General features: G+C 31.9%; 1 protein-coding gene across 10 annotated transcripts in view; it reads right to left on the bottom strand.

The window, feature by feature from the left end:
* The window catches only part of Lapsyn (Leucine-rich repeat activity-regulated protein at synapses), a 92,260-nt gene that overhangs the window by 76,464 nt on the left and 2,987 nt on the right, over positions 1–12,809 (bottom strand). The gene's annotated exons all lie outside the window — the stretch shown is intronic.

Genomic DNA, 12,809 nt, shown 5'->3' on the forward strand with positions numbered 1-12,809 from the left:
AACTTTAATAGATTTTCAAGAATATCTCCGTATATTTTCTGTATTAAATTTTAATATTAACATTGTACATTTTTACGCGTAGTATCTTGTGTGTTTCCTACATTTCTCAAAATCCTTCCTGCATTTTATCGGTTTTTCTTTTCATATTCATAATCAGTGTTATTTAAAGGAAAACTGTTTTCATTCAATCAATGACATTTTATTGAAATCAAGATGTTGGAGAAAGAGCTTAATGGTATTTCTACCCGCGTATATATTGGAATTTTAAGCTGAAACCTCGTGCTATAAATGCGGCTCTGAGACCGAGAACCGCCAATGAGGCATCGTATCCTGAGGCGAACTACGTATGCCCATATGGCTTAATTCAAATAAGCGCATATTCGAGAGTATTAAATTTACGGCTTTTCGAAAATCCGCTCGTAACCCTCATTACGACCGCTCGGTTCTAATGGTAGTGGCACTCATAATGGAAGTGAACGCTTTTATTGCGGAAATGGATGTCACTGTTGACAAAATTAATTTTATAATTATTCATTAACGGTGAGAAAGAGGTCCCTTCAATCATTCGCAAAGATGGTATACGTATATTATCCTCTTATCTAAATTGCATACGCAAATTGTACACCTAAAATTAATCCTTATTCTGTATTGTTATTTTTGGCACCTTCTAACTGTACAGGTGGGTCAGCGTACTTTCGATAAGTTTATTAATATGTAAAAGTGTTTTAGAAAATCTGAAAAAATCTATATACCTTCTTTGAACATTCTAAATAAAGAGTAAAATAATAAAGGCTATAGCCGGATAAGCATACAAAAAGTGCCCCCAACGTGTTTTTAAATAATACTTGGCCTGTCATTTTCTCATTGTAAAAGAAAATTTTCTAAAAAGAATAATTATAATAGTAATGATAAGAGTAATAATGATAATTGTAATAGTTATAATTACACTACAAAATAAAAATATTTTTTATACAAAAACAATTCTCAAAAATTACAACTTTTAGATAAACTTTAAAATTTTTTTTGCATAAAAAATATTTTTATCCTGCAGTATAATTATAACTGTTACAATTATTATAATTACTATAATTATTACAAAAAAATAAATAATTTTACGTCTTATTACTAAAAAATAATAAAAAAAAAAAAAGATTTTCCATTTTTCTCATCATGTTGCACCAACTCAAAAAAAAATTGAAAAAATTTAAGATTATTAAGATGACATATAAATAGAGTATTCTATAAAAGTTTAGTAATTGAACCTCGAAAGGAACATGTTAAAAAAGCCATTTATTAATTTCATTTTTTTTTTTTAAAATCGAGCTTTTATTCGAGATTAATAAAAAAATATTTTTTTTGTGTCTTTTATTGATAAGTATTCAGAAAAAAATCGATATGGAATCATCTCAAATATTTACAGAAAAGAAAAAGAAAAATTGAAAATGATGTTTTTCTCGATAACTTAAGAAATAGTAAAGTTAGGGAGCTGAAATTTTGAGGAAAATTTTTTTTTACAGTGAGGACATGACAGGCCAAATGTTATTTCGAAACTCGTCGGAGGCACTTTTAGTATGCTTATCTGGCTATAGCCTTTGAAAAATAATTTACTTAAATATATTATTTTATGATTTGTTTTCGAGAAATTGACGTTGTTAGAAAAATCACAGACAAAAATGATCCATCAGTACGGAATAAGAGTTAACAGTACAAGTAATTTTACATTGCAAATCCGACAGACTAAAATAATGACAAAGGCTTGATGAAATTTTTTTTTGAAAAGAGATCAGTTAATTAATAAGACAAAGTTACGAAAGTGAAGTGAATTTTTTTGTTTTTCAACGAAAGTTCGTGAAAAACAGATGCTTGTTTAACAGAACCACGTACGATTCTCCACGCTGTAAATTCGTTATAGCGAAATAAATTTTGCGCCAATTTGCGTGTAGTAATTAGCGACGCGAAAACTCGGGTATGATGCGGTTGTAATTAAACACCGGTATAAAAGGCTGCGCGCCGCATTATATCTCATCAGCACTCGCGCGAAACCCGCTTAATGTTAATTTCAAATTAATGTAATACCGATGTTTATTTCTTCGCGAAATTCTATTCGCGGTAGCGCGATATACACAGATTTCGCTTTAATAGATTTCGCGGTATCGCAATTCTCTCTCTGAGTCGCAAGGTAGAGTAGATTACGTTGCAATTCGGTACAAGATACGATATTCATACCCTTACATTACATTTTGCGCCGTGCATTATTTAGTCTAATGTCAAGCTCGCGATTCAATATTGTCACGGCACAATTAATATCGCGCGCTACAAATTCTGCGCGCGGAATATAAAATTGAACGCGTTAAAAATTTACGACAACTTCTTGCCTTCTCTCTTACTTTTACTTTCTTTTCCTTTCTTCTTTCGTCCTTGAAATAAATGTATTTTTTATGCATCCGTATATATGTAAATTATTTCGTCTAAAATATATCTCTTAAAACAAGAGAGATGTGTAAAAATAAATATTGAATCGTATTTTGCATTACTGTTAAAAATAATAGTAGTGGTGCAAAAAGAAAAAAAAAAAAAAAAAAAATATATATATATATATATAAATATATAAACATATAAATATATAAATTGCTTCAATAGAAATCAATGCACAACGAATTTGAAGCATGGAATTGCATCGCCATTTTTTAAACGATTGTGAAAGTAATTTGTAAAGCTAATTCAATCGCAACGTAAAAAAAAAATTTCAATTATATCCAAAAGCAACTTTGACGCAAAATGCATATTTTTCGTTATATTTTAAAAAATAAATAAAATCTTTTTAATTAATTTTTTTTTCCATATGTACGCAATTCAGTAAACTGTAAACTGCATTCTAACTTACCTTCGCGCTGCGAATTTGGGATAAATTAATGCCATATTCATATATGCATTAATATATTGTCCACAAAATTGCTTTTTAAACTGAATTACTTTTTACGAAATATTCAGAATAAGAATAAAAATAATATTATAAAGTTAAGGAAAAACAAAGTTGTTTGAATGCTGTTTTATGGTTGAAAGTAAAATCCGTTGTGCACACAACTTTTCTACAATCAATGTGAAGAGTTTGCTTACAAAAGAATGGCTTTGCTTACGATGGAAATGTCACATCGATACGAAATTATCGATACAAACGAACGCGAGCGAAAACGTACGAATGAGTTTGTCAACAAAGAACTCACGGAAGTTATTGAAAGCTTAGCTATATGACTCAATCTCGTCCATCTTTTTTTTTTTTTCTTTTTTTAATGACAACAGATATTTGAACATACACAGTTTATCAAGGCCGTTTTTGATTTCACATTTCAATAAAACGTCTTTAAAGTCATCGTGCGATTGACATTTCTTTTACTATACATATCGATGCGCAACTTGTTATAGAAATTTCATTTCTTTAATCAACTTTTATTATTTCAAATTTGACAGAGAGATAAATAACAATGCTTATCAATCACGTAAAACTGTTGTTTCTAGATACATTTTTCCTTCGACGAATAGATAACGGAGCTCAATTTTTCCTCGCTTCCGGTGGATATTTGTAAACTCAGTTGTTTTAAAACACGATAGGCGGAAGAGATAAGTAATCATGTGGCTGATTGTTGAAACTATAACTCGAAACAGCTCTCTCTCTCTCTCTCTCTCTCTCTCTCTCTCTCTCTCTCTCTCATCGTTATCGAAGAAATATACTCGGCCGTTCACGTTTACGCAGCATCCGATTGTTGCCTTCACGAGCAGCTAGTCGCTCGTTCCCGCTTATCGAATCCTCGTGAGGTACTTTCGTGATATACGCGATTACTGAACTACTTGCCTAGCGGCTCTTTTCCACGGATATAGCAATCAACGTTCCTGAACGTTACCTTTATCTCGCGAGACGCCGTGTCCGTTAACGTTATCGATTCTTCCCGGCGATCGCGTTTTACCCGTATAAAGAGCTGAAGATGCGTTACACGACGACGAGATACATAAAATCGAGCATAAGTATGCGATATTGATGATCAGTCTTACATGCGTTATGCGCCGATATTGTTAGCATCGTTGAGAAGTAGCGTCTTTGATCACAATGTCTAGAACGCGCGGCGCCAAAGGCCACATGTCAGAACGATGGACAAGAAGTTAAAGTTCGATTTTTTTCTTTTCCCTCGTCCCTGCTCGTACACGATGACGTTTCTTATGTAGACGACGTGCTTTCGGTAAAAAGTTTTTTAATATTCTTCCTCTCTGCTCGCATCGTGAAATACTTGCGCGAAAAATTGTCCTCTTCCACGCCGAAAAAAGGAAAATATTTGCACAAAAAAAAAAAAAATAACATCTCGGAGACACAATATTTTTTTATACCTCCTTTATAAGTCCTGTAATTTTTCTAAATATCGTCGGCCGCGAGATGTGATGTTAATTCACGAAATTAAATTTGCGTATCTCGAAGGGACTCCTTAAGAAGGAAAAAAAAAAAAAGAGAAAGAGACAAAAGATGCTCGCATCGCGAGTAATTTTTGCTCGTTTGAAAACATTGCGGAACGCAGGGAAAAGAGTGCAGAAATGAGAAAAATGCATTTTATCCCGAGTGCCAAGTGTAACAAATTGTTATGCGTTGATTGCAAACGAATTAATTAAATTCTTCACCCGGATAATATAATACAAGATTAAATTCGCAGGATGCTTAAACGTCAAAACTAGCGCTTAACAGCCCGTTTTTTTTTTTTTTTTTTTTTTTTTTTTTTTGCGAGAGACGGAGAGCATAAAAAAAAATGCTTGCTCCGAGTAATAATCGCCCATTAGATGAAAATTATGGTAAACCGCGTTCGCTGGCCGCGCGCGCATTTCAATGTTTTCATATTAATAGCAATCAACGTAGATAGCGGTGTAAATATTTTTAGTTCCCATTGTACGCGTTCCAACGTATAATTTGAACGTTTACGCAGGATGATAAGGAAGATAGTAATAATAAAGAAAAAGAGATGGAGAAATAAAAAAATTCGTCGTATACAGCGGAGCTAATAACAATGTTGGCGATCTAAGTACTGCGCGATGCTCTCTGGCACGTATGAGAACACAGAAGAACGCTTTTAAGGTTTCATCGGCACTTGATATTCCGAATGCACGAAATGCGCAATTCTAATTTCAAGAAAAACAGAAGTACCACGTCCGCGCGCAACTTCTTGCAATTTTACTCAGTTTTTAATTAATTCTCGGCGCGGATTCTAAATTATTTATATAATAAAAAAAATATGTATAAAAACTCGGGTAAGATGGTCATAGTTTTTTAAAATGCAAAAAACATGCTTTTATTTTTATTATTTTTTTTAATAGCGTTTGGCATATTATCTTCACTGAAGCTTAAATTACGTAATATTATCGAAAATATTTAATAGAAATTTTATGTTATCAAAATAGTACAACATAAGCATTGGCCATCTTACCCAACTTTTAAGGAAAAGATGACCATATTATTTATAAAAAAAATAGTGAAAACAAAAATAAAAATTATAGGTCACATAAAAATTTACATATCTTTATAGTATGTCCAACGTCGATTACGATAGCTCAACTGTAATTTATTCGACGTTATAACAGTTTTTATTGGACAAATGAAAAACTTTGCGGGTAAGTCAAAAGTAAAAATATGATGTAAGATTCACAATATCGTTATTTCGAACAATGCGCATAAACTACTGTAAATATCGATTATCTTTGATAATGACTAAAAAAGCGTACTATATGTAGCGATTATTGAAAAAATTATAGACTATGGCCATCATACCCTAGTTTATCCTAATATAAATTAATAAATTAATGCTTAACGTATGTGAATCTAATTATTATTTCTTATAAGTATTTATTATTATTTCTTACAACTGGCGAATTAATTTATTATTCTATTTATCTCTTATCTATTATCTTTATTCTTATTATTCTATTATACTATTTATCAATTTATACTTTACTTGAGATGATAGAAAGATAGATTGTCGTCATACCCTAGTTTACTCTATTTTTTTTCTGTCTTCAATTATTATATTTCGAAAAGAATGTAGACTCACCATTAGCATAAAAATTTCGAAATATATATTTAATAAAGGATTTGATAAAGTTCTAATAAATGCCTTTGCCGACGAAAGTTTCGTAATGAAGAAAATGATGTATTATTGTAATCAAAGTCGAATTCTGTATAAGAGGTAATTCGGTATGTCGTTGAATGCGTTCATTACGAAAATGAAGGGATATACGAATGTGCTCGCTCCCTTATTGAAAAAGGGGGTATCACGTTGATTGTGAAAAACTAGCATGATGACCAGAACAAGATCAATTTTCGCGGTAGAAACTAAATATAAATCCATTCATCCCTTTTGTTCATCGTATGTGTTATCTGGAATCACTCGATAGAATTCTGTCATTCGATCTGAATACACATAACTCATTTATCAAAAAAAAACAAAAAAAAAAAAAAAAAAGTCTCGCGTCGTGATTCTTTCATTCGGGCCCCACGATCGTTTTATCGATTTCATCGATACGATCGAAGAGCTCGCGATTCGATAAAAGAAAATAATAAAGAGACCGGATTGAATCGGAATACGGGCGACATCCTGTTCCGTGATGATCCGATAGAGCGCGAAAACGGCGTTAAATAACGTGTTCGCGCCGATTACGACTATTCCGCCGTGTTGTAAATGGTCCGATAATCGTGATTGGCAATTACGCCTCGCGGAAAGAAAGGGGGAAAAAAAGAAAAGAAAAAAAATGGAGCAACCGGGTCGAAAGCACGTCGTCGTCGCGGATCAGGATAGCGCGAGCGCGAGCCCGCATGCAAATTGAGGCTTAATTTGTTCGTTAGCGCGCTTAGCCCATCGAAGAAAAGTTAAATTAAACTAGCGGAAATTCCGCGGCCAACTTGCTCGGCGATCCACATCTATCCTACAGGTTAGGTCTTAAAATCTGAGCGCGATCCGCGGACCATGTTTCTACTTGTTATTGAAATTAAAAAAAAAAAAAAAACCAAAAAAAGTTTCTTGGTGCATCTATATCCGAAACGGATATTTAATATCCGAGTATAAGCGACTAATAAAGATATCAAAACAAGTAATGAGTTATCGAAATATATATCGCCGCACTCTCATCTACTTGGGCTCTTTTCGTGATACTTTGATATATTATTTTTCTTTGCGTCCCTCTGCTTTTTTCTTATTACAGTATCGAATTTTTTCATCAGTATCAATATCACGTTATGCACGACATCTATCTTTCTATCATCTCAAGTAAAGTATAATTAATTAATGTTTCGCCAGTTGTAAGAAGTAATAATAACTATACTAATAAGAAGTAATAATTAGATTCACACACGTTAAGTATTAATTTATTAATTTATATATACTATATTATTAACTCTTACTCCGTATTGTTATTTTTGGCATCTTCTAACCGTACAGATGGGTCAGCGTATTTTTGATAAGTTTATTAATATGTAAAAGTGTTTTAAAAAATTTGAAAAAATGTATATACCTTCTTTGAACATTCTGAATAAAGACTAAAATAATAAATTTGAAAAATAATTTACTTAAATATATTATTTTATGATTATTTGTTTTCGAGAAATTGACGTTGTTAGAAAAATCACAGAGAAAAATGATCCATCAGTACGGAATAAGGGTTAAAAATCAGTTCTCAAATTCTGTTTCTGTTTTTCACGAATCTAATATATATCTACATACGACTCAAGGTTTTTCCGCGAACCATTTTTCCTTTTTACGCGAAAAAAGTGATAATATATGCGTCGGGGGTCCTAGGTACGTTTTAGGTCTGCAGAATAATTAAACGCTGAAGGAAATTTGTACGAAGAGAGAAAAAGAGAGAGAGAGAGAGAGAGAGAGAGAAAAAATGCGAGTGATATTTTCGCGGCGTGTAACAGTCTCAGTGCGAAATGAGAAAACGTTGGTGTACCTCCGGTGGGACCTGGCGGCGGTGTACATCAAGATACAACCCTGTATACGCGTCTGACGTTCCTCGCAACGTAACCCGCCGAGCCCTACTCTATATACGTACTCAAAGAAAAATCCCTCTCCCCCGTCGATATGAGAAGAAACGATCGCATTGCACAATGCGGCGAAAGCAATTATTTCCAACCGCCCTCTCAAACTCGTGAACGGAAAGGCAAGCGATGGATGGACGCCGAAACGAGAACGGCAAGCGAGATGACGCGAGGAACGTGCGTGACGCGATTTCATCCACCGGCATTACATTGCCTTTGTGTGAAATAGACGTACGAATTTAAGAGTAATGCAGCTTTCACGCTCTTTTTATCGCGGTTCGATATGCGTCGCTGTTGCGCTTCGACGTGTCGCTATCTACGCATGGATACGCATTGTTTTGCTGAAAGGACGACACAAAATTATGAACACACAAAATTATGGAAAACGGCTAACCGCGATGTATAAATCTTTTTTGGAATACGAATACACACAATTCTCTCGGAGAAAATTGATGGCGATGCAGAAAATTATTCGGGACAACAACCGTTGTTTACTGCAAACGAGAAATCTCTTTAAAAAAAATATGATCATCGCTGTTAAGCAGAAAAATTGATTGGAGTTTTGACAAGTTTTTAGTGCCTTTATTTATTTATTTTTGTTTTTTTTAAATAAATGTAGCGTTTTTTTTTTTTTAAATAAAGGTACAACTAACTTTTTTTAAATATAACAAAATAAATATATTTGGCGTTTAAATATATTTGTAGAAAAAAAAAAGAGATTTTAGAAATACTTATTTGAACTGTAAAATTATAAAATACTATTATATGAAATTCTTTTTACATCAAACGCAAAGATTTTAAATTAGCTCAATATTTTCCAACTATTTACGTGTGACAATATAGAAACATGTTCTCTTAACGTAATAACGCGAAATTATTGACGATAAAATCTCATCTTTACAATATATCATTAGTGCAATTATCTTTAATCTTTCCAATCTCCAGTTATTAGTAGAATGTAATATAGTTACAATTAAAAGGATTTTACAAAGATTTAATATTTTCTCCTTCGTTTAGTCCAACATTTTAGCATCCACGAGCAATTTCTCTATTATATTTTCTACGTGACTTAAATTCTAGATATTAAGTCTTTTATTAAAAAAAAAATATGTCGTTGGGATATATTATTAAAAATAATATTTCCATCAATATAGCAATTTAAATCTAAATAAGAACATTAATCAATTTAAATTCCTTAGGAAAAGAAAAAAAGGTCTAAGATGTTCATAGAATACTGATTTCACCATAATTTTTTTCTCGACATTTCCATATTTATTATGTAAAATATACGTTCTTAATAACAAAGCATTTCATTCGATACTATTATCTTTCCCCTATCAGTATTAAATTACCATATTCAATAATACACAACTGATAGATTAAACACAAATATTTCTATGTCATATCTCGAGTTGAAATTGCAAATAAAAGTCTCAATAAAGAATCTCGTAATTGCGGAATTTGCGTACTGTGAATCGTAAATTATCACGTTCTTTCTTCGACGGGACTAAATCGCAATAACAACACGCGATGATAAACCGAGGGTAGGAGAGAGAGAGAGAGAGAGAGAGGAGATAAAACCATTAAACTCGTCAAAACCAACAATATGAAGTATATCGATTAATTCTTGTCGTGTTTTTATTACCGTCTCTCCACTGAGAGAAACTGGGTAACGCGCAAGGATCGTTCGCGTTTAACCATGACGCAACGAAGCGCGGTTTAATTATCATGCATTACCTGCATTTATCTACCAATTACACGAACACGAAATGTGGAAATCGTTTCTCAACGGTCAGCGGTGCAACGATCCCGGCTTTCCCGACGACGAAAAATCAAATGCAAAAATCACGTTGCAAAAAAAAAAAAAAAAAAATAAATCGTCTCCCCTTTTTTTCGTTTATTTCTCTTTTTTTTTGGAATTACAAATGTGCACGCGTATTTTCGTAAGGAATACTCAAACAACACAAATTCACGGGCGAACGAAAAGAAATTAATGCAAAATAACACATTCGAATAACACATTCGAAATAGGTAATTGAAATAATTTTAATTTAAATAACTTTAAAACAGTTATATACAAATCGATGAATAAATAAATAAATTATTTCTCAAACATAGCAAAATGTACTATTTATTCTACTATATATTTCTTAAACGATTCAATAATTAAACGTGTTTAAAATAAAATAATTCATATATTATGAGATATGAGATAACTTTATAATAGAAATGTATTTAAAATAGAATAAATTAATGTAAAAGGAAGGTATATATTAGAAATATTCTTTTGACGAAGGCTCTTATGTAATATGTGAATAAGTTGGAAATATCTAGACGCTGCTATTCACGTTCACCGAGATTCATTACAAATTCCACACGATAATTAGCTACTCACGTCGATGTGCGAATTTCTATTTCACTTCATATTGCTCTTGCAACCATTCCAAATAGGTACGTGCAAATCAGATTGATTAAAGATTGAAGTAAACGCAAATAAGTGCGTATAAAATATGAGAATCTAATTGAAATTTTTTTTTGTCACTCTTAATATATTATAATCCTATATATATTTTTTTGCTATACATTTTATATATTTTGCTTGGTAATACTATTAAAAAAAAACTAAAATAGTTACTATATTTTTGCATACTATTATGAAATGCCGGATTTTAAAAGGACGCTTTGAATGTTTTCATTTGTCAAACTAGAAATATCCATCATTTTTGAAGATTAAATTTGCAAAGATAATAAGTATCCGTCCATTCTAGAACATACATTGAAAAATATTGATCGTAAATGACATTTTAATTAACTCTCGGATTTCCAATGGCAATTTTTAGAATTGACTGTAAAGAACATCGAATAATGTACGATTTAATTATCAAACTACTTAAGATAACAGTGAAGAAAAGATAAATATAATAAAAGTAATTTAAATTCGCCTTAAGGATGCTGCTTTTGATGTAGTCTTTTAAAATTGTACATAGCATTCTCGTTTACTTTTACTTCTGTTGTTAAATTTATTGTTAGGTTCAAAGAATTCAATTTCGAAGAAAGTTATTTGGATTATATAAATAAATTTGTATAGAGACTTAAAAAATAATCTCTAATTTTAAATGTCTATTAGTATTAATAATCGATAATTTAATAATCTATAAATAATAGTCTATTCTTCTCGTATGTTTCAAACACACTCGAGTGAATTATCAAAGTCAAAAATTTTATTTTTTATTAAATCTAGATTTAAATTTATAAACTTTTATCTAAAATCAAGCGCAGCTAAATTTGAAGAGAAAATTTGAGTGATTAAATTAATATTTGGACTAAATTGATCAAGATGAATAAAAGACTAATTTTGTCTCAATTATTTATAGATAATAAATTCAATTATCTCAGTAGGTGTACAATCTATATATAAATAAATGCATCCCCTGCGAAGTAACAATCGACTGTGGCTAAATCATTGAAGCGACCAAGTGTTTCGAATTCAACAGTCGTAGTTTTCTTTTTGAAGAAAATTCAGGTCGGAGGAAAAAGCACTCGATTTCCAGCGGCCGTCGTGCAGTTACCGTATAGGTACGGCTTTTAGTTTACGCTCGTGTTAATGGTTTATTGACGCAACCAGCACCGGTACAGACCAAGTTCCGATGTTTCTTCGTTGTAAGAAGATTACAACATTACTTCAACGCTCCAAGTCGACGGGCAACGTCATCTACGTGCAACTTCCATCGACTTCGCGCGATTGAGATACGCAGTTGGTTGACGCAATCTCGTTATGTCGGTGAAAACAATTCGAGGTATTTCGTACCTCCGGAATGAGTTCGGCGCATGTCGGAATATCCAGTTTATACGAAACGGAATCAAAATTAAATGTGTTTATTTTCCGCGGGAAGGAGAGAGAGAGAGAGAGAGAGAGACAGAAAAACATCGCTTGTTTTTCCAATGTAAATTATTGACGTAAAAATGTCTTACAAGTTTATTTAAGTCCTTTTTATTGAGAGCACTCTATTCTTCGCAAAGTAGCATTTGCCTTAAGCGCTAGTCAAAAGTTGTTAAATCTTGATGATTTTTCGTTTCTATTTTATTAATTTTAAATGAAGAAGATAAAAATTAATTATTAAATATCAAAGAAGGTAAATGGTTGAAAAATTCAACTGCGCAAAGTTGAGATTATTATTAGTAATACACTTGAGGGAAGTATTATCTCTCTCTTTCTCTTATTTTTTTTTTCTTTTACTCCGATAATAAAAAAATTTTTTAAATTTTCCAAATCCCTGCCTCCGACAATATATTATTAGTAATACACTTGAGGAAAGTATTATCTCTCTCTCTCTTTCTCTTATTTTTTTTTCTTTTACTCCGATAATAAAAAAATTTTTTTAATTTTCCAAATCCCTGCCTCCTACAATATATTATTAATTACTCTCGTACATTGATCGTGAATCGTTCTGCGGGTTTAAAACATTGACATTTTTTTAAATTCCGCCGATCTCATTCCGAAGATGCGATTTATCAAGAGAGAAGACAGCGATCCCGGTTTTTCATTTAATCATCACAAGTTGTACACGTTGCGCGCTATTTTTCTTTTACCAAGATACATATCGCTTCCTTTTTATCGTCGATTTCTTTCGAGAAAAAAAAAAGAAAAAAAAAAAAACATGTTTCTTTTTTTGAGTCAAGTATTCGATGAACAAAGCTCGTTGATTTTTAGTTAAGTGCAACTTTCTCAAATGTACATAAAATAACA

Source organism: Anoplolepis gracilipes, chromosome 7 (genome assembly GCF_047496725.1).
Source record: "Anoplolepis gracilipes chromosome 7, ASM4749672v1, whole genome shotgun sequence".
Taxonomy (NCBI): Eukaryota; Metazoa; Arthropoda; class Insecta; order Hymenoptera; family Formicidae; genus Anoplolepis; species Anoplolepis gracilipes.